The sequence below is a fragment of the Arachis ipaensis genome, chromosome B1 (assembly GCF_059453495.1).
Source record: "Arachis ipaensis isolate K30076 ecotype BB chromosome B1, ASM5945349v1, whole genome shotgun sequence".
In the NCBI taxonomy this organism is placed as follows: domain Eukaryota; kingdom Viridiplantae; phylum Streptophyta; class Magnoliopsida; order Fabales; family Fabaceae; genus Arachis; species Arachis ipaensis.
In genome coordinates, this window is record NC_142436.1 from 133,678,935 (window position 1) to 133,706,206 (window position 27,272).

Genomic DNA, 27,272 nt, shown 5'->3' on the forward strand with positions numbered 1-27,272 from the left:
TCCATACTTTTCCCGAGTTTAGACGACATAAACTGGCGTTCAACGCCAGCTCTCTGCCCTATTCTGGAGTGAAACGCCAGAAACAGGTTGCAAAGCAGAGTTAAATGCCAGAAAAAGGTTACAAATTGGTGTTCAAATCCAAGGAAGACCTCTACACATGAAATCTTCAATGCTCAGCCCAAGCACACACCAAGTGGGCCCGGAAGTGGATTTCTGCATCATTTACTCATTTCTGTAAACCCTAGTAACTAGTTTAGCATAAATAGAACTTTTTACTATTGTACTAGGGGTCTTTTTTCCCTAATTTCAAATTCATATGCCATTTGGGGAGGCTGGCCATTCGGCCATGCCTAGACCTTGTTCTTATGTATTTTCAACGGTAGAGTTTCTACACACCATAGATTAAGGTGTGGAGCTCTACTGTTCCTCATGAATTAATGAAAAGTACTATCATTTTTCTATTCAATTCAAGCCTATTTCTTCTCTAAGATATCCATTCGCACCCAAGAACATGATGAATGTGATGATTATGTGACACTCATCACCATTCTCACCTATGAACGCGTGCCTGACAATCACTTCCGTTCTACATGCAAACAAGCTTGAATGTGTATCTCTTAGCCTCCTGATCTACGATCAGAGTCTTCGTGGTATAGGCTAGCATTATTGGCGGCAATTCTTGAGATCCGGAAAGTCTAAACCTTGTCTGTGGTATTCCGAGTAGGATCTGGGAAGGGATGGCTGTGACGAGCTTCAAACTCGCGAGTGCTGGGCGTAGTGACAGACGCAAAAGGATTACTGAATCCTATTCCAGCAGTATCGAGAACCGACAGATGATTAGCCATGCGGTGACAGCACATTTTGGACCATTTTCACTGAGAAGACGGAATGTAGCCATTGACAACGGTGATGCCCAACATAAATCTTGCCATGAAAAGGAGTATGAAGGATTGGATGAAAGCAGTAGGAAAGCGGAGGTTCAGAATGAGTAAAAGCATCTTTATACACTTATCTGAAATTCTCACCAATGAATTACATAAGTATCTCTATCTTTATTTTATGTTTTATTTATATTTTAATTATCAATTCACCATAACCATTTGAATCCGCCTGACTGAGATTTACAAGGTGACCATAGCTTGCTTCAAGCCGACAATCTCCGTGGGATCGACCCTTACTCACGTAAGGTTTATTACTTGGACGACCCAGTGCACTTGCTGGTTAGTTGTGCGAAGTTGTGACAAAGAACTAAAATTATAAACGTGCTGATGAGCGGATATTTTATACACTTTTTGGGGTTAATTTCATATAGTTTTTAGTATATTCTAGTTAGTTTTTAGTTTATTTCCATTAGTTTTTAGGAAAAATTCATATTTCTGGACTTTACTATGAGTTGTGTGTTTTTCTATAATTTCAGGTATTTTTCTGGCTGAAATTGAGGGAGCTGAGTAAAAATCTGATTCAGGCTGAATAAGGACTGCTGATGCTGTTGGATTCTGACCTCCCTGCACTCAAAGTGGATTTTCTAGAGCTACAGAACTCAAAATGGCGCGCTTCCAATTGAGTTGGAAAGTAGACATCCAGGGCTTTCCAGCAATATATAATAGTCCATACTTTGCTCAAGGATAGATGACGTAAACTGGCGTTCAACGCCAGTTCTCTGCCCAATTCTGGCGTCCAGCGCCAGAAAAGGATTAAAAGTTGGAGTTCAACGCCAGAAATGGATCCAAACCTGGCGTTGAACGTCCAAAACAGCCTTATGCACGTGAATTGCTTAAGTCTCAGCCCCAGCACACACCAAGTGGGCCCCAGAAGTGGATCTCTGCACCATCCATCATAGTTTACTCATTTTTTGTAAACCTAGGCTACTAGTTTAGTATTTAAACAATTTTTAGAGACTTATTTTGTATCTCATGACATTTTCAGATAAAAACTTTGTATTCTCTGACGGCATGAGTCTCTAAACCCCATTGTTGGGGCTGAGGAGCTCTGCTGTGTCTCGATGAATTAATGCAAGTATTTCTGTTTTCCATTCAAACATGCGTGTTCCTATCTAAGATATTCATTTGCACTTCAATATGAATGTGAGGAACGTGACAATCATCATCATTCCTCCACGAACGCGTGCCTGACAACCACCTACGTTCCACTATAGAATGAATGAATATCTCTTAGATTTCTTAATTGGAATCTCCGTGGTAAAAGCTAGATTGATGGCGGCATTCATGAGAATCCGGAAAGTCTAAACCTTGTCCGCGGTATTCAGAGTAGGATTCTGGGATTGGATGGCTGTGACGAACTTCAAACTCGCGAGTGCTGGGCGTAGTGACAGACGCAAAAGGATAGTAGATCCTATTCCGGTATGACTGAGAACCTACAGATGATTAGCCGTGTGGTGACAGCGCACTGGAACCCTTTTCACTGGAAGGATGGATGGTAGCCGTTGACAACGGTGATCCACCTACACACAGCTTGCCATAGGAGGACATGCGTGCGTGATTCAGAAGATAGAGGAAAGCAGAGATTCAGAAGACAAAGCATCTCCAAAACCCCAACATATTCTCTATTACTACATAACAGGTAACCTTTAATCCATGCTCTCTTGTTTATTTGCAATTCAACTGATAAATATAATTGACTTTCTAACTAAGATTTACAAGATAACCATAGATTGCTTCAAACCAACAATCTCCGTGGGATTCGACCCTTACTCACGTAAGGTATTACTTGGACGACCCAGTGCACTTGCTGGTTAGTGGTATGAGTTGTAAAAAGTGTGATTCACAATTTGTGCACCAAGTTTTTGGCGCTGTTGCCGAGGATTGTTCGTGTTTGACAACTAACGGTTTATTTTGTTGCTTAGATTAGGAAAAATTTCTCTTTTTGTTTAGAGTCTCGTATTAGTGTCGTGTTAAAATTTTAGAATCCTTATTTTCTTATTAAAACCTTTTTCAAAAATAAATTTTCTATTAAATCCTGTGCCAAACTTTAACTTTGGTGTTTTCTTGTTGATTTCTCTGTGTTTTTCAAAAATTTTAGTTTGGTTTTCTAAAAATTTTTAAGTTTGGTGTTCTTGTGTTCTTGTGAATCTTCAAAGTGTTCTTGAGTTTTCCTTGTGTCCGGATCTTAAAATTTTTAAGTTTGGTGTTCCTTAGTGTTTTTCCCTTAAAAATTTTCGAAAACAAGGAGCATCAGATCTAAAAATTTTAAATCTTGTGCTATCTTATTGTTTTTCTCTTTCCTTACTAAATTCAAAAATATCTTTTCTCTCTAATTTTAGAACAAATTTTCAAATTTTTTTTTTAAAAATTCAGATTTTTTTTTTCAAAATTGAAAATCTTTTCCAAATCATATCTTTTTCAAAACTTCCGTACCACTTTCTCTCCCCTCATTTTTTCGAAAACCTTCACCTATTTTTATTTATTTTATTAATTTATTTTATTTTCGAAATAAATAAATAAATAAATATTTTCTCTATTTTACATCATCTTCCTTTCTCCATCATGGACCTAAGCGGAAATGAACAGTCCAGGAGGACTCTGGGATCATATTCTAATCCCTCTACTGCTTCATATGAGAGTAGCATCTGCATACCCTCCATTGGAGTCAGTAGCTTTGAGTTGAATCCTCAGCTCATTATCATGGTGCAGCAAAGTTGCCAGTATTCCGGTCTTCCACAGGAAGAACCTACAGAGTTTCTGGCACAGTTTCTACAGATTACTGACACAGTACATGATAAAGAAATAGATCAGGATGTCTATAGACTATTACTGTTTCCATTTGCTGTAAAAGATCAAGCTAAGAGGTGGTTGAATAACCAACCTAAGGCCAGCATAAGGACATGGAAACAGCTGACAGAAAAATTCCTGAATCAATACTTTCCCCCAAAATGGATGACACAGCTAAGGCTGGACATCCAAGGCTTTAAACAAGGAGATAATGAATCTCTTTATGATGCCTGGGAGAGATACAGAGAGATGCTATGAAAATGCCCCTCTGAAATGTTTTCAGAGTGGGTTCAGTTAGACATCTTCTACTATGGGCTTGCAGAAGGAGCTCAGATGTCTCTAGATTACTCAGCTGGTGGATCTATCCACATGAGAAAGACAATTGAAGAGGCTCAAGAGCTCATTGATACAGTTGCCAGGAATCAGCATCTGTACCTAAGCAGTAACCCTTCCATGAAAGGAGAGGTTAAAACAGTAACTGCTGAACTCAGTCCTGTAAAACAAGCTGCTGAATTCAACCAGCAATTGGACTTTCTAACTAAGCAGCTAGCCGAATTTAAAGATAGGCTACAAGAGACAAGAATGGCAAATATACATATGGAAGAATAGTTTAGGCAAACAAAGCAGCAGCTATCAAGACAAATAACAGAAGAATCCCAAGCAGTTCAATTAAGAAGTGGGAAAACATTAAATACCCCACCTCAAGGCAGCAAAAAGCCAAGAAATGATCAAACCACCCAAGATTCACCTGAGGACAATAAGAGCCCAGGGAAAAATTATTCTGGCGCTAAAACGCCAGAAAATTGGTGGAAGGCTGGCGCTGAACGCCCAGATCATGCCCAAAACTGGCGTTCAACGCCAGAAACAAGGCAGGACTGGCGTTCAACGCCAGAAATAGGCAAGGGTCAGGCGTTGAGCGCCCAAAATGGGCAGGATCTGGCGCTGAACGCCCAAAATGGGCACAGTTCTGGCGTTCAGACGCCAGGAACAGACAAGGAGTTGGCATCTAACGTCACTCCAGTTTCTAACTCTGGCACTCAATTGCCAGTGAGGGATCAGACACACACAAGTGCTGATAACAACCCCTCTAAAAAGGCTTCTTCAACCACTAAGGTTGAGGAGTATAAAGCCAAGATACCTTATCCTCAAAAACTCCGGAAAGAGGAGCAGGATAAGCAATTTGCTCGCTTTGCAGATTATCTTAGGACTCTTGAAATAAAGATTCCATTTGCAGAGGTACTTGAGCAAATACCTTCTTATGCCAAGTTCATGAAAGAGATCTTGAGTCATAAAAATGATTGGAGAGAAACAGAAAGAGTTCTCCTCACTGAAGAATGCAGTGCAGTCATTCTGAAGAGCTTTCCTGAAAAGCTTAAAGACCCTGGGAGTTTTCTGATACCATGCACATTAAAGGGTAATTGTACCAAGACAGCTTTATGTGATCTTGGGGCAAGCATCAACCTAATACCTGCATCCACTATCAGAAAGCTTGGTTTAACTGAAGAAGTTAAACCAACCCGGATATGTCTTCAACTTGCTGATGGCTCCACTAAATACCCATCCGGCGTGATTGAAGACATGATTGTCAGGGTTGGGCCATTCGCCTTTCCCACTGACTTTGTTGTGCTGGAAATGGAGGAGCACAAGAGTGCTACTCTCATTCTAGGAAGGCCCTTCCTAGCAACTGGACGATCCCTCATTGACGTCCAACAGGGAGAAATAACCCTGAGAGTCAATGATGATGAGTTTAAGTTGAACGCTGTTAAAACCATGCAGCATCCAGACACATCAACAGACTGCATGAAAGTTGATCTTATTGACTCTTTGGTAGAAGAGATCAACATGGCTGAGAGTCTCGAATCAGAGTTGGAAAATATCTTTAAAGATGTTCAGCCTGATTTAGAGGATTCAGAGGACATGAAAGAGCCTCTGAAATTTCTTCTAGAAGAGGAAAAACCTCCTAAACCCGAGCTCAAGCCACTACCACCATCCTTGAAATATGCATTTCTGGGAGAAGGTGACACTTTTCCAGTGATCATAAGCTCTGCTTTAAATTCACAGGAAGAGGAAGCACTTATTCAAGTGCTAAGGACACACAAGACAGCTCTTGGGTGGTCCATAGGTGACCTTAAGGGCATAAGCCCAGCTAGATGTATGCACAAAATCTTATTGGAGGATAATGCTAAACCAGTGGTTCAACCACAGAGGCGGCTAAATCCAGCCATGAAAGAAGTGGTGCAGAAAGAGGTCACCAAATTACTAGAGGTTGGGATTATTTATCCTATTTCTGATAGCCCCTGGGTGAGCCCTGTTCAAGTCGTCCCAAAAAAGGGAGGCATGACAGTGATTCATAATGAAAAAAATGAACTGGTTCCTACAAGAACAGTTACAGGGTGGCGCATGTGTATTGACTACAGAAGGATCAATACAGCCACCAGAAAGGATTATTTTCCTTTACCATTCATAGACCAGATGCTAGAAAGACTGGCAGGTCATGAGTATTACTGCTTTTTGGATAGCTACTCAGGCTATAACCAGATTGCAGTAGATCCCCAGGATCAAGAGAAAACAGCATTCACATGTCCATCTGGAGTGTTTGCCTATAGAAGGATGCCATTTGGGCTGTGTAATGCGCCTGCAACCTTCCAGAGATGCATGCTCTCTATTTTCTCTGACATGGTGGAAAAATTTCTGGAAGTCTTCATGGATGACTTCTCAGTATATGGAGACTCATTCAGCTCCTGTCTTGATCACCTAAAACTTGTTCTGAAGAGATGCCAAGAGACCAACCTAGTTTTAAACTGGGAAAAATGTCACTTCATGGTGACTGAGGGGATTGTCCTTGGGCATAAAATCTCTAACAAGGGAATAGAGGTGGATCAAGCAAAAATAGAGGTAATTGAAAAATTACCACCACCTGCCAATGTTAAGGCAATCAGAAGCTTTCTGGGGCATGCAGGATTCTATAGAAGGTTTATAAAGGATTTTTCAAAAATCGCAAAACCTCTAAGCAATCTGCTAGCTGCTGACACGCCATTTGTGTTTGACACAGAGTGCCTGCAGGCGTTTGAAACGCTGAAAGCTAAGCTGGTCACAGCACCAGTTATTTCTGCACCAGACTGGACATTACCCTTTGAGCTAATGTGTGATGCCAGTGATCACGCCATTGGTGCAGTACTGGGACAGAGGCATGATAAGCTTCTGCATGTCATTTATTATGCTAGTCGCGTTTTAAATGATGCCCAGAAAAATTACACAACCACAGAAAAAGAATTACTTGCAGTGGTTTACGCCATTGACAAGTTCAGATCATACTTAGTAGGATCAAAAGTGATTGTGTATACTGACCATGCTGCTCTTAAATATCTACTCACAAAGCAGGATTCAAAACCCAGTCTCATCAGATGGGTGTTGCTTCTGCAAGAGTTTGATATAGAAATAAGAGACAGAAAAGGGACAGAGAACCAAGTGGCTGATCATCTGTCCCGGATAGAGCCAGCAGAAGGGACGTCCCTCCCCTCTCTTGAGATCTCTGAGACTTTTCCGGATGAGCATTTATTTGCCATTCAGGAAGCACCATGGTTTGCCGATATTGCAAACTATAAAGCTGCAAGGTTCATACCCAAGGAGTACAACAGGATACAAAAGAAGAAATTAATTACTGATGCAAAGTACTACTTGTGGGATGAACCCTATCTCTTTAAGAGATGTGCAGACGGAATAATCCGTAGGTGTGTACCTAGAGAAGAAGCACAGAGAATCCTATGGCATTGCCATGGATCTCAATATGGAGGCCATTTCGGAGGTGAGCGAACAGCCACCAAGGTCCTCCAATGTGGTTTCTATTGGCTCACACTCCATAGAGATTCCCGAGAGTTTGTACGTAACTGTGACAGTTGCCAAAGAGCGGGTAATCTGCCTCATGGTTATGCTATGCCTCAATAAGGAATCTTGGAGATTGAGTTGTTTGACGTATGGGGAATTGACTTCATGGGACCTTTCCCATCATCATACTCAAACACTTATATTCTGGTGGCAGTTGACTATGTATCAAAATGGGTTGAGGCCATTGCCACACCCACCAATGATACTAAAACAGTGCTGAAGTTCCTCCAGAAACATATCTTTAGCAGGTTTGGTGTCCCTAGAGTACTAATCAGTGATGGGGGCACTCACTTCTGCAATAAACAGCTTTACTCTGCCATGGTTCGGTATGGAATTCGCCATAAGGTGGCTACTCCATATCATCCACAAACTAATGGGCAAGCTGAAGTCTCTAACAGAGAATTAAAGAGAATCCTAGAACGGACAGTAAGTACCCATAGAAAGGATTGGGCACGGAGCTTGGATGATGCTCTGTGGGCTTACAGAACAGCATTCAAGACCCCTATAGGGACCTCTCCATACCAACTTGTGTATGGTAAGGCATGTCACCTGCCCGTGGAACTGGAACATAAAGCCTATTGGGCAACCAGATTCCTAAACTTTGATGCCAAATTAGCAGGAGAAAAAAGATTGCTCCAGCTAAATGAGCTAGAGAAATTCAGATTCACAGCTTTCGAAAATGCCAAGCTTTATAAAGAGAAATAAAAAAATGGCATGACAGAAAGCTGTCATCTAGAATCTTTGAGCCAGGACAGAAGGTTCTGCTGTTCAACTCTATACTCAGGCTATTCCCCGGGAAATTGAAATCCCGGTGGAGGGGACCATACATGATTACAAGTGTATCACCATATGGTTATGTGGAGCTTCAAGATATTGATTCTGATGAGAGGTTCATTGTCAATGGACAGAGAATCAAGCACTATCTTGAAGGCAAAGTTGAGCAAGAGTGCTCAAGGCTGAAGCTAGCCTAAAAGCTCAGCAAGGTCCAGCTAAAGACAATAAAGAAGCGCTTGCTGGGAGGCAACCCAGCCATGGGGCATCAATCCTCTAAGCATTTTGCCCTATTTCTATTTCTATTTTTATTTGTTTATATAGAGTTCATTGATAACCAGGTAAAGAATCAATTGCATGAGTTCACAGGGTTACAGAAGGAATCTGCACACAAAACAGAGAAAAAGAGCTCACTGGCAAGAAAACGCCAGTAAGAGCCTATTTTGGGCGTTCAGCTCCCAAAAGGGGCAGCCAGTGGGCGCTGAACGCCAGTAAGGATAGCAATCTGGCGTTCAACGCCAGAAAAGGGCAACAACTGGGCGTTGAACGCCCAGGAGAACAGCATTTGGGCGTTGAACGCCCAAAACAGGCAGTGTTTGGGCGTTCAAACGCCAGGATAGTGGGGAGGAGCTCTCCTTCTACCCATCTCCTTTTTTTCTTTTGCTTGAGGACAAGCAAACCTCTAAGTTTGGTGTGCTTATCCGTGATCACTAAGATCATGGCCCCTAAAGGAAAACAACCCACTCCAAGAGCAGCAAGGGCGTGACTTAAAGGAACTGAAGCGTCAGGAGTTATCTCTTGAAGGACCAAGCACCTCACAGAGTAGAGGAACATCCACTTCCAAACCTCAAGGTTGTTGAGCTCTAATCTTAGCCTTAACTCTGTGATAATTGTTCTTATTTTAGTTTTACCTTAGGAGTCATATAGTAGTAATTAGTATCTATTTTGATTTTATCTCCAACTAAGTTATAGTCTATTTTTCTCATCATCAACAAACATGAATAAAATAGTAGATCTTTTGAATAAGAGGCAATAAAATTTTGAGTTTTTAATAAGAGAAATTCTAATTAGTTACATGTGGTGGCAATACTTTCTGTCTTCTGAATGAATGCTTGAACAGTGCATATGTCTTTTGAATTTGTTGTTTAAGACTGTTAAATATGTTGGCTCTTGAAAGAATGATGAACATGAGACATGTTATTGATAATCTGAAAAATCATAAAAATGATTCTTGAAGCAAGAAAAAGCAGCAAAAAAAAAAATAGGATAAAAAAAAGAAAAAAAAGAGCCAATAGCCCTTAAAACCAAAAGGCAAGGGTAATAAAAAGGATCCCAAGGCTTTGAACATCAGTGGATAAGAGGGCCTAAGGGAATAAAATCCTGGCCTAAGCGGCTAAACCAAGCTGTCCCTAATCATGTGCTTGTGGCGTGAAGGTGTCAAGTGAAAATTTGAGACTGAGCGGTTAAAGTCAAGGTCCAAAGCAGAAAGAAGAGTGTGCTTAAGAACTCTGGACACCTCAAATTGGGGACTTTAGCAAAGCTGAGTCACAATCTAAAAGGTTCACCCAATTATGTGTCTGTGGCATTTATGTATCCGGTGGTAATACTGGAAAACAAAGTGCTTAGGGCCACTGCCAAGACTCATGAAATAGCTGTGTTCAAGAATCATCATACTGAAATAGGAGAATCAATAACACTATCTGAATTCTAAGTTCCTATAGATGCCAATCACTCTGAGCATCAATGGATAAAGTGAGATGCCAAAACTGTTCGGAAGCAAAAAGCTACTAGTCCCGCTCATCTAATTAGAATCTGAGCTTCACTCAAAAACTCTGAGATATTATTGCTTCTCAACCTATTAGTCTTCTATTTTATTTGTCTAGTTGCTTGAGGACAAGCAACAGTTTAAGTTTGGTGTTGTGATGATCGGATATTTTATACACTTTTTGGGGTTAATTTCATATAGTTTTTAGTATATTCTAGTTAGTTTTTAGTTTATTTCCATTAGTTTTTAAGAAAAATTCATATTTCTGGACTTTACTATGAGTTGTGTGTTTTTCTGTAATTTCAGGTATTTTTCTGGCTGAAATTGAGGGAGCTGAGTAAAAATCTGATTCAGGTTGAATAAGGACTGCTGATGTTGTTGGATTCTGACCTCCCTGAACTCAAAGTGGATTTTCTGGAGCTACAGAACTCGAAATGGCGCGCTTCCAATTGCGTTAGAAAGTAGACATCCAGGGCTTTCCAGCAATATATAATAGTCCATACTTTGCTCAAGGATAGATGATGTAAACTGGCGTTCAACGCCAGTTCTCTGCCCAATTCTGGCGTCCAGCGCCAGAAAAGGATTAAAAGTTAGAGTTCAACGCCAGAAATGGATCCAAACCTGGCGTTGAACGCCCAAAACAGCCTTATGCACGTGAATTGCTTAAGTCTCAGCTCCAGCACACACCAAGTAGGCCCCAGAAGTGGATCTCTGCACCATCCATCATAGTTTACTCATTTTTTGTAAACCTAGGCTACTAGTTTAGTATTTAAACAATTTTTAGAGACTTATTTTGTATCTCATGACATTTTCAGATAAAAACTTTGTATTCTCTGACGGCATGAGTCTCTAAACCCCATTGTTGGGGGTGAGGAGCTCTGCTGTGTCTCGATGAATTAATGCAAATATTTCTGTTTTCCATTCAAACATGCGTGTCCCTATCTAAGATATTCATTTGCACTTCAATATGAATGTGATGAACGTGACAATCATCATCATTCCTCCATGAACGCGTGCCTGACAACCACCTACGTTCCACTATAGAATGAATGAATATCTCTAAGATTTCTTAATTGGAATCTCCGTGGTAAAAGCTAGATTGATGGCGGCATTCATGAGAATCCGGAAAGTCTAAACCTTGTCTGTGGTATTCAGAGTAGGATTCTGGGATTGAATGGCTGTGACAAACTTCAAACTTGTGAGTGCTGGGCGTAGTGACAGACGCAAAAGGATAGTAGATCCTATTCCGGTATGACTGAGAACCTGCAGATGATTAGCCGTGTGGTGACAGCGCACTGGAACCCTTTTCACTGGAAGGATGGATGGTAGCCATTGACAACGGTGATCCACCTACACACAGCTTGCCATAGGAGGACATGCGTGCGTCATTCAGAAGATAGAGGAAAGCAGAGATTCAGAAGACAAAGCATCTCCAAAACCCCAACATATTCTCCATTACTGCATAACAAGTAACCTTTAATTCATGCTCTCTTGTTTATTTGCAATTCAACTGATAAATATAATTGACTTTCTAACTAAGATTTACAATATAACCATAGGTTTCTTCAAACCAACAATCTCCGTGGGATTCGACCCTTACTCACGTAAGGTATTACTTGGACGACCCAGTGCACTTGCTGGTTAGTGGTACGAGTTGTGAAAAGTGTGATTCACAATTTGTGCACCACGTGCGCATGAAGTTTTTGGCGCCGTTACCAAGGAATGAACGATCACGATTTCGCATACTAGCCCCGGAAGTGGATTTCTGCACTATCTGCACTTAGTTACTCATTTTCTGTAAACCTAAGTTACTAGTTTAGTATAAATAGCACTTTTTTCTATTGTATTTATATCTTATCATCTTTTGATGAACTTTATCATCCTTGGATTTGGAGGCTGGCCATTCGGCCATGCCTAGACCTTTTTCTTTTATATATTTTCTACGGTGGAGTTTCTACACCTCATAGATTAAGGTGCAGAACTCTGCTGTTCTTCATGAATTAATGCAAGTACTATTGTTTCTCTTTCAATTCACGCTTACTTCTTTTCCAAGATATACTCTCGTACTTAATTCAGTAAAGTCAGAATGAAGGGGTGACCCGTGACAATCACCCACTATCTTCATTACTCGCTTAGCCAAGATCCGCATGCCTGACAACCACAAGCAGTCTACATGATGTTCAACGTAGTCATTGGACGACAGTCGGAGTATAATCTCTTGGGCGTCTGATCCACGGACCGAGTCTGTGAGATTAGAACTTTCGTGGTATAGGCTAGAACTAATTGGCAGCATTCCTGAGATCCGGAAAGTCTAAACCTTGTCTGTGGTATTCCAAGTAGGATCTGGAAAGGGATGACTGTGACGAGTTTCAAACTCGCAAATGTTGGGCGCAGTGACAGTGTGCAAAAGGATAGAGAGATCCTATTCCGACGCTAGTGAGAACCGACAGATGATTAGCCGTGCGGTAGCTGTACCTGGTATTTTTCATCCGAGACGAGAAATCTGACAGTTGATTAGCCGTGCAGAAACTGTACCTGGTATTTTTCATCCGAGAGGATCATACAGCTTGCCATTGAAGGGAGCACGCATGATTGGAAGAAGACAATAGGAAAGCAGAGGTTCAGAAGTAACAAAGTATCTCCAAACGCTTATCTGAAATTCCCACCAATGAATCACATAAGTATCTTATTTTATTTTATGTTTTATTTATCTTTTAATTATCAAAACCTCATAACCATTTGAATCCGCCTGACTAAGATTTACAGGATGACCATAACTTGCTTCAAGCTGACAATCTCCGTGGGATCGATCCTTACTCACGTAAGGTATTACTTGGACGACCCAGTGCACTTGCTGGTTAATTGTGCGTAGTTGTGAAAAGTGTGATCACAATTTCGTGTACTAAGTTTTTGGCGCCGTTGCCGGGGATTGTTCGAGTTTGAACAACTGACAGTTCATCTTGTTGCTTAGATTGGGTAATTTTATTTTATGTTTAAAGTTTTTTATTTTTATTTTTGAAAAATTCAAAAAAAAATAAATATATTTTTAGTTTTCAAAAAATTCATAAAAATTTTTAAGAATGAATTCTAGAGCTTCTTGAGATATGTTAAAGTCTAGCTGGCTATTAAGCCATGTCTAATCTTTTGGACCGAGGTTTCCACTTTCCATTGTAGAAAGGACATGTCTATATTTGTTATGTTAAAGCTTGGCTGGTCATTTGGTCATGTCTAATTCTTTTGGACCGAAGCTTTAGACTAACAGTGCATGAATCCTGGAATTCTTATTAAAAATTTTGAATTTCTTTATTTGTTTTTCCAAAATAATTAAAAAAAATACAAAAGTTTAATAAAATCATAAAAACCAAAAAAAAAAAAATTTGTGTTTCTTGTTTGAGTCTTGTGTCAAATTTTAAGTTTGGTGTCAATTGCATTTTTTTTAATTTTCTTAAAATTTTCGAAATTTCATGCATTATGTTCTTCATGATCTTCAAGTTGTTCTTGATGATTTTCTTTGTTTGATCTTTACATTTTCTTGTTTTGTGTCTTTTCTTGTTTTTCTTGTGCATTTTCGAATTGTTAGTGTCCCTAGTACAAAAGTTCTTAAGTTTGGTGTCTTGCATGTCTTTCTTTTCTTAAAAATTTTCAAAAATATGTTCTTGATATTCATCATGATCTTCAAAGTGTTCTTGGTGTTCATTTTGACATTCAAAGTGTTCTTGCATGCATTATTTGTTTTGATCTTAAATTTTCATGTTTTGTGTCATTTTATTGTTTTTCTCTTTCTTCATTAATTCAAAAAAATAAAAAATAATATCTTTTTCTTATTTTACTCATAAATTTCGAAATTTTGGATTGACTTAGTAAAAAAATTTTAAAATTAATTGTTTCTTATTAGTCAAGTCAAAATATCAATTTAAAAATTTCTATCTTTTCAAATCTTTTTCAAAATCAAATCTTTTTCATTTTTCTTTCATGTTTTTCGAAAATTCTTCAAAATAAATTTTCAAAATCTTTTTCTTATTTTTATTTCATATTTTCGAAATTATTGCTAACATTTAATGTTTTGATTCAAAAAAAAAAATTCAAGTTTGTTACTTTCTTGTTAAGAAAGGTTCAATCTTTAAATTCTAGAATCATATCTTTTAGTTTCTTGTTAGTCAAGTCATCAACTTTAATTTTCAAAATCAAATCTTTTTAAATTTCTTTTTCAAATCTTTTTCAAAATAAATTTCAATCATATCTTTTTCAAAATTTAATTTCAAAATCTTTTTCTAACTTCTTATCTTTTCAAAATTTATTTTCAAATCTTCTTCAATTAACTACTTGATTTGTTTGTTTTAATTTTAAAAAGTTTACTATTTCTTATCTTTTTCAAAACCACCTAACTACTTTTCTCTCTCATTCATTTTTGAAAACAACTAACCACTTTTTCAAAATTCTTTTTAATTAACTAATTGTTTTAAATTCTAATTTTATTTTATTTCTTTTCTTAAATTTCGAATTCTAACTTAATTAATTAAATAAAAATAAAAATATTTTTCTTCTCCCTCTTTTTAAAATTTGAATACTCTCTCTCATCTCTTTCTATTTATTTAATTATTTACTAACATTTCTCTTCTACTCATAATTCGAACCCTCTCCCTCTCTGTGTGTTTGAATTCCTCTTATTCTCTCTCTACCTCATTCTTCTATTCTTCTATTCTTATACTCACATAAAGGAATCTCTATACTGGGACATAGAGGATTCTACTATTCTCTTTGTTCTCTTCTTTTTCATATGAGCAGGAACAAGGATAAGAACATTCTTGTTGAAGCTGATCCTGAACCTGAAAGGACTCTAAAGAGGAAGCTAAGAGAAGCTAAAGCACAACACTCTAGAGAGGACCTTACAGAAATTTTCGAAAAAGAAGAAGACATGGCAGCCGAACCCAATAACAATGGTGGAGATGCAAGGAGATGCTTGGTGACTTTACTGCACCAACTCCCGACTTCTATGGAAGAAGCATCTCAATTCCTGCAATTGGAGCAAACAACTTTGAGCTTAAGCCTCAATTAGTTTCTCTAATGCAGCAGAATTGCAAGTTTCATGGACTTCCATTGAAAGATCCTCATCAATTCTTAGCTGAATTCTTGCAAATCTGTGACACTGTTAAGACCAATGGAGTTGATCCCGAGGTCTACAGACTTATGCTTTTTCCCTTTGCTATAAGAGACAGAGCTAGGATATTGTTGGACTCACAACCTAAAGAAAGCCTAAACTCTTGGAAAAAGTTGGTCAATGCTTTCTTGGCCAAATTCTTTCCACCTCAAAAGATGAGCAAGCTTAGAGTGGAAGTCCAAACTTTCAGACAGAAAGAAGATGAATTCCTCTATGAAGCTTGGGAAAGATACAAGCAATTGATCAGAAGGTGTCCTTCTGACATGCTTTCAGAATGGAGCATCTTATGTATATTCTATGATGGTCTGTCTGAATTATCTAAGATGTCATTGGACCACTCTGCTGGTGGATCTCTTCATCTGAAGAAAACACCTGCAGAAGCCCAGGAACTCATTGAAATGGTTGTAAATAACCAGTTCATGTATACTTCTGAAAGAAATCCTGTGAGTAATAGGATGACTCAGAAGAAAGGAGTTCTTGAGATTGATACTCTTAATGCCATATTGGCTCAGAACAAAATATTGACTCAACAAATCAATATGATTTTTCAGAATCTGACTAAAATGCAAGCTGCATCCGGCAGTACTAAAGAAGCCTCCTCTGAAGGAGAGGCTTATGACCCTAAGAATCCTACAATGGAAGAGGTGAATTAACTGGGAGAATCCCATGGAAACACCTACAATCCTTCATGGAGGAATCATCTTAGATTCTCATGGAAGGATCAGTAGAAGCCTAATTAAGGCTTCAATAATAATAATGGTGGGAGAAATAAGTTTAGCAATAGCAAGCCTTTTCCATCATCTTCTCAGCAACAAACAGAGAATTCTAAGTAGAACCTCTCTGACTTAGTAACCATAGTCTCTGATCTATCTAAGACCACTCTTAGTTTCATGACTGAAACAAGGTCTTCCATCAGAAATTTGGAGGCACAAGTGGGTTAGCTGAGTAAAAGAGTTACTGAAATCCCTCTTAGTACTCTCCTAAGCAATATAGAAGAGAATCCAAAGAGAGAGTGCAAGGCCATCAATATACCCAAGGTGGCCGAAACTATAGAGGAGGAAGAGGCAATGATTTCCAGTGAGGAAGACCTCAATGGACATCCACTGACCACCAAGGAGTTCCCTAATGAGGAACCAAAGGAATCTGAGGCTCATACAAAGACCATAGAGATTCCACTGAACTTACTGTTGCCATTCATGAGCTCTGATGAGTATTCTTCCTCTGAAGAGGATGAAGATATTATTGAAGAGCAAGTTGCTCGGTATCTAGGAGCAATCATGAAGCTAAATGCCAAGTTATTTGGTAATGAGACTTGGGAGGATGAACCTCCTTTGCTCATCAACGAACTAAATGCCTTGGTTCAGCGTAAATTACCTCAGAAGAAACCAAATCCTGGAAAGTTCTTAATACCTTGTACCATAGGCATCATGACCTTTGAGAAGGCTCTGTGTGATCTGGAATCAAGAATAAACCTCATGCCACTCTCTGTAATGGAGAAACTGGGGATCTTTGAGGTACAAGTTGCAAGAATCTCACTAGAGATAACAGACAGATCAATGAAATAGGCTTATGGACTTGTAGAGGATGTCTTAGTAAAGGTTGAAGGCCTGTACATCCCTGCTGATTTCATAATCCTAGACACTGGGAAGGATGAGGATGAATCCATTATCCTTGGAAGACCCTTCTTAGCCACAGCAAGAGCTGTGATTGATGTGGACAGAGGAGAGTTAGTCCTTTAATTGAATGAGGACTACCTTGTGTTTAAGGCTCAAGGATCTTCTTCTGTAACCATGAAGAGAAAGCATGAAAAGATTCTCTCAATACAGAGTCAAACAGAGCCCCCACACTCAACTTCTAAGTTTGGTGTTGGGAGGCCACCATTAAGCTCTGAGTCTCAGTAAAGCTCTCTAAGAGCTCACTGTCAAGCTATTGACATTAAAGAAGCGCTTATTGGGAGGCAACCCAATGTTATTTAATTATACTTATTTTTATAGACATTTGTTTTCCATTGTCATGTTATGTTTTCTTTAGGTAGATGATCATGTGGAGTCACAAAAATAGCTGCAGAATTAAAGCAGAATCAAAAATAGCATCAAAAATAGCACACCCTGGAGGATAGGCTTACTGGCGTTTAAACGCCAGTACAGATAGCAGAATGGGCGTTTAACGCCCAGTCTGATAGCATTCTGGGCGTTAAAAGCCAGAATTGGCAGACAGACTGGCGTTTAACGCTAGAAAAGGGTGTCCGGTGTCTGGCTGGCGTTAAACACTAGAATTGGCAGACAGACTGGCGTTTAACGCCAGAAAAGGTAGTAGAGATGGCATTAAACGCCAGAAATGGCACACAGTGGGCGTTTAAACGTCAGAAAGGTGCAGGGACCAGAATTCTTTGACACCTCAAGATCTGTAGACCCCACAGGAATCCCACCTACCCCATATTTCTTTCTCTCCTCTTCACACCTTTCCATAACACTCTTCCCCAAATACCCTTGACCAATCACATCAACACCTATTCCCTTTTACCTATCAACTCCTACCCTCTTCCCCGCACACTCTTCACCACTCACATTCATCCACTACTCCCCAAAAACCCATCATAAAACCCCACCTACCTCACAATTCGAATTCAAAACATTTCCCTCCCAAACCCAACCCCTTCATACACGACTTCCCTCTCTCTCTTATCCTATAAATACCCCTCCTTACCACCTTCAAATTCACACATCATAAACATTCCTACCCCCCTTGGCCAAATCCAAAACACCCCTCTATCTCCTCCATTTCTTTTTTTCCTCCTCCTTTCTTTCTTCTTTTACTCGAGGACAAGCAAACCTTTTAAGTTTGGTGTGGGAAAAAGCTCTACTTTTTGTTTTTCTATAACCATTGATGGCACCTAAGGCCGGAGAAACCTCTAGGAAGAGGAAAGGGAAGGCAATTGCTTCCACCTCCGAGTCATGGGAGATGGAGATATTCATCTCAAAAGTCTATCAAGACCACTTCTATGAAGTTGTGGCAAAAAAAAGGTGATCCCCGAGGTCCCCTTCATGCTCAAAAAGAGTGAATATTCGGAGATCCGACGTGAGGTTCAGAGAAGAGGTTGGGAAGCTCTCATCAACCCCATCCAAAAAGTTAGAATCTTAATGATTCAAGAGTTCTATGCTAATGCATGGATCACTAAGAACCATGATCAAAGTGTGAACCCGAACCCAAAGAATTGGCTCACAATGGTTTGGGGGAAATACTTAGATTTCAATCCAGAAACTGTAAAGTTGGCATTTAACTTGCCAATAATGAGAGGAGATCCTCATCCTTTCACTAGAAGAGTCAACTTTGATCAAAGGTTGGACCAAGTCCTTACAGACATTTGTGTGGAAGGAGCACAATGGAAGAGAGACTCCAAAGGCAAGCCAGTTCAATTGAGAAGGCTTGACCTCAAGCCCGTGGCTAGAGGATGGTTAGAGTTCATCCAATGCTCTATCATTCCTACTAGCAACCGGTCTGAAGTTACTGTGGACTGGGCTATCATGATCCATAGTATCATGATTCGAGAGGAAGTAGAAGTTCATGAGATCATATCTCTAGAACTATACAAGGTGGCTGACAAGCCCTCCACTTTGGCAAGGTTAGCCTTCCCTCATCTCATCTGTCACCTATGCAATTCAGCCAAAATTGTCATAGAGGAAGACATCCTCATTGAAGAGGACAATCCCATCACTAAAAAGAGGATGGAGCAAACAAGAGAGCCCACTCATGGACCTCAATAAGAGCATGAGGAAGTCCCTCATCAAGAAATCCCTGAGATGCCTCAAGGGATACACTTTCCTCCACAAAACTATTGGGAGTAACTCAACACCTCTTTAGGAGATTTGAGTTCCAACATGGAGCAACTAAGAGTGGAGCACCAAGAGCACTCCATCATTCTCCATGAAATCAGAGAGGACCAAAAGGCTATGAGAGAGGAGCAACAAAGGGAAGGAAGAGACATAGAGGAGCTCAAGCACTCCATAGGATCTTCAAGAGGAAGAACTAGCTGCCGTCACTAAGGTGGACCCGTTCTTTAATTTTCTTGTCCTTATTTTCCTATTTTTCGTTTCTATGATTTATGTTTTGTCTATGTTTGTGTCTTTATTACATGATCATTAGTGTCTAGTGTCTATGTCTTAAAGCTATGAATGTCCATGAATCCTTCACCTTTCTTAAATGAAAAAAAATGTTTTCTGAAGAAGAAAAAGAAGTACATGAATTTCGAATTATATCTTGAAAATAATTCAATTATTTTGATGTGGTGGCAATACTTTTTGTTTTCTAAATGAATGCTTGAACAGTGTATATTTTTTATAGTGAAATTCATGAATGTTAAAATTGTTGGCTCTTAAAAGAATAATGAAAAAAAGAGAAATGTTATTGATAATCTAAAAAATCATAAAACTGATTCTTGAAGCAAGAAAAAGCAGTGAAAAACACAAAGCTTGCAGAAAAAAATTGGCGAAAAAAATAAAGAAAAAGAAAGAAAAAGAAAAAAGCAAGCAGAAAAAGCCAATAACCCTTTAAACTAAAAGGCAAGGATAAAAAAGATCCAAGACTTTGAGCATTAATGGATAGGAGGGCCCAAAGGAATAAAATTCTGGCCTAAGCGGCTAAATCAAGCTATCCCTAACCATGTGCTTGTGGTGTGAAGGTGTCAAGTGAAAAGCTTGAGACTGAGCGGTTAAAGTCGTGGTCCAAAGCAAAAAAAAGAGTGTGCTTAAGAGCTCTGGGCACCTCTAACTGGGGACTCTAGCAATGCTGAGTCACAATCTGAAAAGGTTCACCTAGTTATGTGTCTGTGGCATTTATGTATCCGGTGGTAATACTGGAAAACAAAATGCTTAGGGTCACGGCCAAGACTTATAAAGTAGCTGTGTTCAAGAATCAACATACTGAACTAGGAGAGTCAATAATACTATTTGAATTCTGAGTTCCTATGGATGCCAATCATTCTGAACTTCAAAGGATAAAGTGAGATGCTAAAACTGTTCAGAAGCAAAAAGCTACTAGCCCCGCTCATCTAATTAAAACTAATCTTCATTGATAATTTTGGAATTTATTGTATTTTCTCTTCTTTTTATCCTATTTTGTTTTTAGTTGCTTGGGGACAAGCAACAATTTAAGTTTGGTGTTGCGATAAGCGGATATTTTATACCCTTTTTGGCATTGTTTTTACATAGTTTTTAGTATGTTTTAGTTACTTTTTATTATATTTTTATTATTTTTTATGCAAAAATCATATTTCTGGACTTTACTATGAGTTTGTGTGTTTTTCTGTAATTTAGGTATTTTCTGACTGAAATTGAGGGACCTGAGCAAAAATCTGATTCAGAGGCTGAAAAAGGACTGCAAATGCTGTTGGATTCTGACCCTCTTGTGCTCGAAGTGGATTTTATGGAGCTACAAAAGTTCAATTGGCACGCTCTCAATTGAGTTAGAAAGTAGACATCTTGGACTTTCCATCAATATATAATAGTCTATACTTTGCACGAGATTTGATGGCCCAAACTGGCGTTCAAACGCCCACCAGAGACCCTTTTCTAGCATAAAACGCCAGAACTGGCACCAGAACTGGAGTGAAACGCCCAAACTGGCACCCAAGCTGGTGTTTAACAACAAGAATGGCCTATGCACGTGAAAGCTTCAATGCTCAGCCCAAGCACACACCAAGTGGGCCCCAGAAGTGGATTTCTGCATTATCTGCATTTAGTTACTCATTTTCTGTAAACTTAAGTTACTAGTTTAGTATAAATAGCACTTTTTACTATTGTATTCGTATCTTATCATCTTTTGCTGAACTTTATCATCCTTGGATTTGGAGGCTGGCCATTCGGCCATGCTTAGACCTTTTTCTCTTATGTATTTTCTACGGTGGAGTTTCTACACCTCATAGATTAAGGTGCGGAGCTCTGCTGTTCTTCATGAATTAATGCAAGTACTATTGTTTCTCTTTCAATTCACGCTTACTTCTTCTCCAAGATATACTCACATACTTAATTCAGTTAAGTAAGAATGAAGGGGTGACCCGTGACAATCACCCACTATCTTCATTACTCGCTTAGCCAAGATCCGCGTGCTTGACAACCACAAGCGGTCTACATGATGTTCAAAGTAGTCATTGGACGACAACCGGAGTATAATCTCTTGGGTCTCTGATCCACGGACCGAGTCCGTGAGATTAGAACCTTCGTGGTATAGGCTAGAACCAATTGGCAGCATTCCTGAGACCCGGAAAGTCTAAACCTTGTCAGTGGTATTCCATGTAGGATCTGAGAAGGGATGACTGTGACGAGCTTCAAACTCGCGAATGTTGAGCGCAGTGACATTGTGCAAAAGGATAGAGAGATCCTATTCCGACGCTAGTGAGAACCGACAGATGATTAGCCGTGCGGTAGCTGTACCTGGTATTTTTCATCCAAGACGAGAAATCCGACAGTTGATTAGCCGTGCAGAAACCGTACCTGGTATTTTTCATCTGAGAGGATCATACAGCTTGCCATGGAAGGGAGCACGCATGATTGGAAGAAGACAATAGGAAAGAAGAGGTTCAGAAGCAACAAAGCATCTCCAAATGCTTATCTGAAATTCCCACCAATGAATCACATAAGTATCTTATTTTATTTTATGTTTTATTTATCTTTTAATTATCAAAACCTCATAACCATTTGAATCCGCCTGACTAAGATTTACAGGATGACCATAGATGGCTTCAAGCTGACAATCTCCGTGGGATTGACCCTTACTCACGTAAGGTATTACTTGGACAACCCAGTGCACTTGCTGGTTAGTTGTGCGGAGTTGTGAAAAGTGTGATCATAATTTCGTGCACCAACAATGCATAGACTTGAACAAGTCGGAGATGTCTTTTAGCCGAAATGTGCCAACTAACAGAAAGATTCTTATACAAGAGTGGATAGGGATAAAGGCTATGAAAATACACTCGAAGTACCTTGGACTCCCAATCTTTGTTGGAAGATCCAAGAAACAAGTTTTTGAATTCGTACAGGATAGCGTGTGGAAGAAATTGAAGGGCTGGAAAGAAAAACTCATCTCTAGAATTGGAAAAGAGGTGCTAATCAAAGCGGTGGTCCAATCAATACCCACTTATATAATGGGTTGCTTTCGATTACCAACAGGACTTTGCAACCACATTGCATCAATGATCAATAAGTTCTATTGAGGATCAAAAGACGGGGAAAGGAAAATACACTGGATAAAATGGAATAAACTTTGTCAGTCAAAATAAAAAGGGGGATTGGGCTTTTGAGATCTAGAGGCTTTCAATATGACCCTATTATCAAAGCAAGGGTGGAGGTTAATGAAGAACCTTGAGTCGCTGGCAGCCAAGACCCTCAGTAGCAGATATTACAATAGAAAATATTTTCTGAGCTCTGGTGCACGAAATTGTGATCTCTGACAATGGCATCAAAAACTCAATACGCCCGTTCATAATCTCAATTCTTTTTCACAACTCCGCACAACTAACCACCAAGTGCACTGGGTCGTCCAAGTAATAAACCTTACGTGAGTAAGGGTCGATCCCATGGAGATTGTCGGCTTGAAGTAAGCTATAGTCATCTTGTAAATCTCAGTCAGGCAGATTCAAATGGTTATAAGATTTTGATAATTAAAATATAAATAAAATATAAAATAAAGATAGAGATACTTATGTAATTCATTGGTGGGATTTCAGATAAGCGTATGGAGATGCTTTGACCTTCTGAATCTCTACTTTCCTACTGCCTTCATTCAATCATTCATACTCCTTTCCATGGCAAGCTGTATGTTGGGCATCACCGTTGTCAATGGCTACTTCCCGTCCTCTCAGTGAAAATGGTCCAAATGCGCTGTCACCGAACGGCTAATCATCTTTCGGTTCTCACTCATGTTGGAATAGGATCCATTGATCCTTTTGAGTCTGTCACTACGTCCAGCACTCGCGAGTTTGAAGTTCGTTACAGTCATCCCATCCCAGATCCTACTCGGAATACCACAGACAAGGTTTAGACTTTCCGGATCTCAAGAATGGCCGCCAATAATTCTAGCTTATACCATGAAGACTCCGATCTTTCGGAATAGAGGCTAAGAGATATACGCTCAATCTAAGGTAGAACGGAGGTGGTTGTCAGGCACACGTTCATAGGTTGAGAATAGTGATGAGTGTCACGGATCATCACATTCATCATGTTGAAGTGCAAGCGAGTATCTTGGAATAAGAATAAGCTTGAATTGAATAGGAAAACAATAGTACTTTGCATTAATTCATGAGGAACAGCAGAGCTCCACACCTTAATCTATGGGGTGTAGAAACTCCACCGTTGAAAATACATAAGTGAAAGTGGTCCAGGAATGGCCGAATGGCCAGCCCCTATAAAAGTCTAAGATAGCATAAAACTGATCAAAGATCCTCAATACAATAGTAAAAAGTCCTATTTATACTAAACTGGTTACTAGGGTTTACAGAGATAAGTAAATGATGCAGAAATCCACTTACGGAGTCCGCTTGGTGTGTGCTTGGGCTGAGCATTGAAGCTTTCATGTGTAGAGACTTCTTTTGGAGTTAAACACCAGGTTGTAGCCTGTTTCTGGCGTTTAACTATGATTTGCAACCTGTTTCTGGTGTTTAACTTCAGAATAAGACAGGTAATTGGCGTTTGAACGCCAGTTTGCATCGTCAAAACTCGGGCAAAGTATGGACTATTATATATTTCTGGATAGCCCTAGATGTCTACTTTCCAACGCTATTAAGAGTGCGCCAATTGGGTTTCTATAGCTCCAGAAAATCCATTTCGAGTGCAGGGAGGTCAGAATCCAACAGCATCTGCAGTCCTTTTTCAGCCACTGAATTAGATTTTTGCTCAAGTCCCTCAATTTCAGCCAGAAATTATCTGAAATCACAGAAAAATACACAAACTCATAGTAAAGTCCAGAAGTGTGATTTTTATTTAAAAACTAATAAAAATATACTAAAAACTAACTAAATTATACTAAAAACTACTTAAAAACAATGCCAAAAAGTGTATAAATTATCCGCTCATCAAGCTCAGATGTGGGTTTCTCTCGAAGCTTCACATGGAGAAGCATATGGCAAGCAAGGGGTGTGTTGGAAAAAAAGGGGGTGCTGGAGAATTGGAAATAGTAAAACAGTAAAGATTTGGAAAGACATTTGGCTCCCTAAACAAAACGGATCAAAACTATGGTCGACCCCAACAACACTGAACCCAAACGCAAGAGTAGCAGAACTAATGCTAGAAGAAGAAAAGGAGTGGAACACATCTAATCAACCAGATCTTTCTACCCTTTGAGACCCAACAAATCCTACACATTCCTATTCCTAGATCCGATCAAGTGGATTGCTTCTATTGGAAAAAAGCTAGAGATGGTGAATTCAGAGTAAAATTAGCCTACCATGAACTAAGAGCCAAAACCAGATCACAATCAGAGATTTTCAGAAGAGAACAAAGTGAAGAACAAACCTGAAAAGATGTTTGGAGAATAAGGGCACCACCCAGAGCTGTGAACTTCCTCTGGAGACTTCTCCATAAATCTTTCCCTACAGAAAAGAACCTGAATAGGAGGGGGATAAATTGCTCTCCTTTGTGCCCGAGATGCTGGGAAGATACTGAATCTGAAGAACACATATTCAGGGAATGTTGGTTTGTTAGAAAATTCTGGTTTGCATTTCCATTCACCCTGAGATCAGGTATGGGAATGTTTTCATATGTAAAAGAATGGGTCAAAGAAATTATGAAAAATATTCAGAGTGAAAAGAGGAGTCTATTTTGTACCTTGTTGCAGCAACTGTGGAGAGCAAGAAATTCCCTCGTCTTTGAGGAAAACTCGGCACCGATTGAGGAAGAAGTATAAAAAGCTTGCATGTGCTTTGATGAATTTTGGAAAGCTCATATGATAGAAAAAATAAAACACCTAATAGAGAATCCCCAAATCTCAGTGAACCAAAAGTGGAAATGCCCACCAACCAATATAATGAAGATTAATGTAGATGCAACGGTCCCACACGACATTAATAGAGGAGTTGGTGTTGTAATTAGGAATGATATGAGAATCATAACGGCTTCAAGAACCCAGGCAATACCTTATCCCCTTGAAGCACATGAAGCGGAAGCATATGCAACATTTTGGGGATTGAATTTTGCAAAAGACTATTGTTTCTTAAAGGTGATTCTAGAAAGTAATAACATAGAAGTAATGGATGCTCTCAAACAGAGAAGGTATTTTAATTCTTGTTTTAGAACCTTTATCATTGATGCTATTTCACTTATTAGAAATTTTAGAATAGTGGAGTTTAGTCATGTTAAGAGGAAAAAGAATAGAGTAGTTCATGAGTTAGCAACTTTAGCTCTTACTAATCCAAGCTGCATGTGGATGGAAGATGCCCCAAGCCATGTCCAGAATCTAGCTTTGTTAGACGTTCTTCCTTTTTCTGAATGAACTTCCCTTTATTTCAAAAAAAAAAAAAATTCTACAAACTTGTGCAGAATGTAATTATATTCTATATTAGGTTAGCCCAGCTGTAGGTTAACAGCTGAAAGTATTGTGTATTAATTTTATATAGATCAAAACTCTCCAACAGAAGAACATATATTTTTAACTAGACATTATGAACCTGGCCCCTACTGTCTTAAAGGTGTCTTACGCCTTTGACTACCTTGTCAAAGGCTTAAAGCCAATATATTCCCGAAATGATAATAGTTAGCAAAGACAACACTTTGAAAAATTGTCAAATTTGGCACATTAGAAGGTTTGTTCATCTTGAGCCATATTATGAGTGTTAGAATATCTATGAATTTATGAACAAAATAGTTAGGACATTATAAGATCAAATAAAATATTAAAAATTATTATAATACAATAGTTAATTGTATATATTTTCTGTTTCAAGTTATATAAAACAATTTCTATTGTATAACCAAGATATAAGGAATAGACTTTAAGCCATAGACTTTTGTGTGTAGAGCCCAACCATTCTTCCCAAGAAGATTTGAATTCACTATCACACTAAGAATGACATTATTTAGTTGTACTAATACATTTTAAATGAATCATGATGATAAGAAAATATTTTGAGAACTACTTCAGGTCTTTTAAAGAAGATTGCACTTAGGATTTGATTGACTTGATCTTTTTTTCTAATTTCTTCGACCTACCCTCTCAAACATTGTTATATTTGTAAGAACTGACTTAACCGATTTAGTAAAATAATAATTTTTAAGTGCCCGGAGTAGATTTAAAATTTAGAAGTTTTAATTTGAAAATATAAAGGTGAAATTTGATTTCAATGAATTTTTCTGAGTTGAAAAATGTATCTTTTGTGAAAGACTTTTTTTTGTAAAAAATGTGTACCGGTACTTAAGCCGGCAGTACCGGCTCTAGACTGTCCGGTACCGTGTTTTGAGAAAAATAAGATTTTGAAAATTGATTGATTGTTTTGAAAGGATAAAAATAATTTAGATTTGAAAACCAGGCACTAATCTTAGAGGTTTCAGCTCAAAGTGGGCCAAACGGACTAAAAATACTTAGCGGGTTGGACCGGGTCCAAGTGGACCCAAGTCCAATATATATACTGCTCTAATTAAGAGGTATTCAGCCTCATTTTTAGAAAATAGAGAGAGAGGGGCGGTGAGAAGAGAGAAGAGAAGAGGTTTGGGGTTACTTTTCATCCAAACCTTGTTTTGATCATAACTTGAGCTATAGAGCTCCGATTGACGAGCCGTTTATGACCACGTGAAGCTCTTGCCGAGCCCGTCATTTCTAGCTAAGTCTTGTAGGTAAGATCTCTCAAATTGTGCTCCAGTTTCCAGTCCTAAAGTTTCTGCATTTTGGGTTTAGTTTTGAGTAAGTTTTGTAGTTTTGGTTGTTTAGGGTGATCTAGCATTAGAATATTGTTGGATTTTATCCCTAATCTCGTTGAGTAAGG

General features: G+C 38.9%; 1 non-coding gene across 1 annotated transcript; it reads right to left on the bottom strand.

Moving 5' to 3' along the window:
- Positions 1 to 15,468: 15,468 nt before the first annotated feature.
- LOC148578439 (small nucleolar RNA R71) lies at positions 15,469 to 15,576 on the bottom strand. Its single transcript, XR_015903534.1, has one exon. It is a non-coding gene; the product is annotated as a small nucleolar RNA R71 (small nucleolar RNA).
- Positions 15,577 to 27,272: the final 11,696 nt, after the last annotated feature.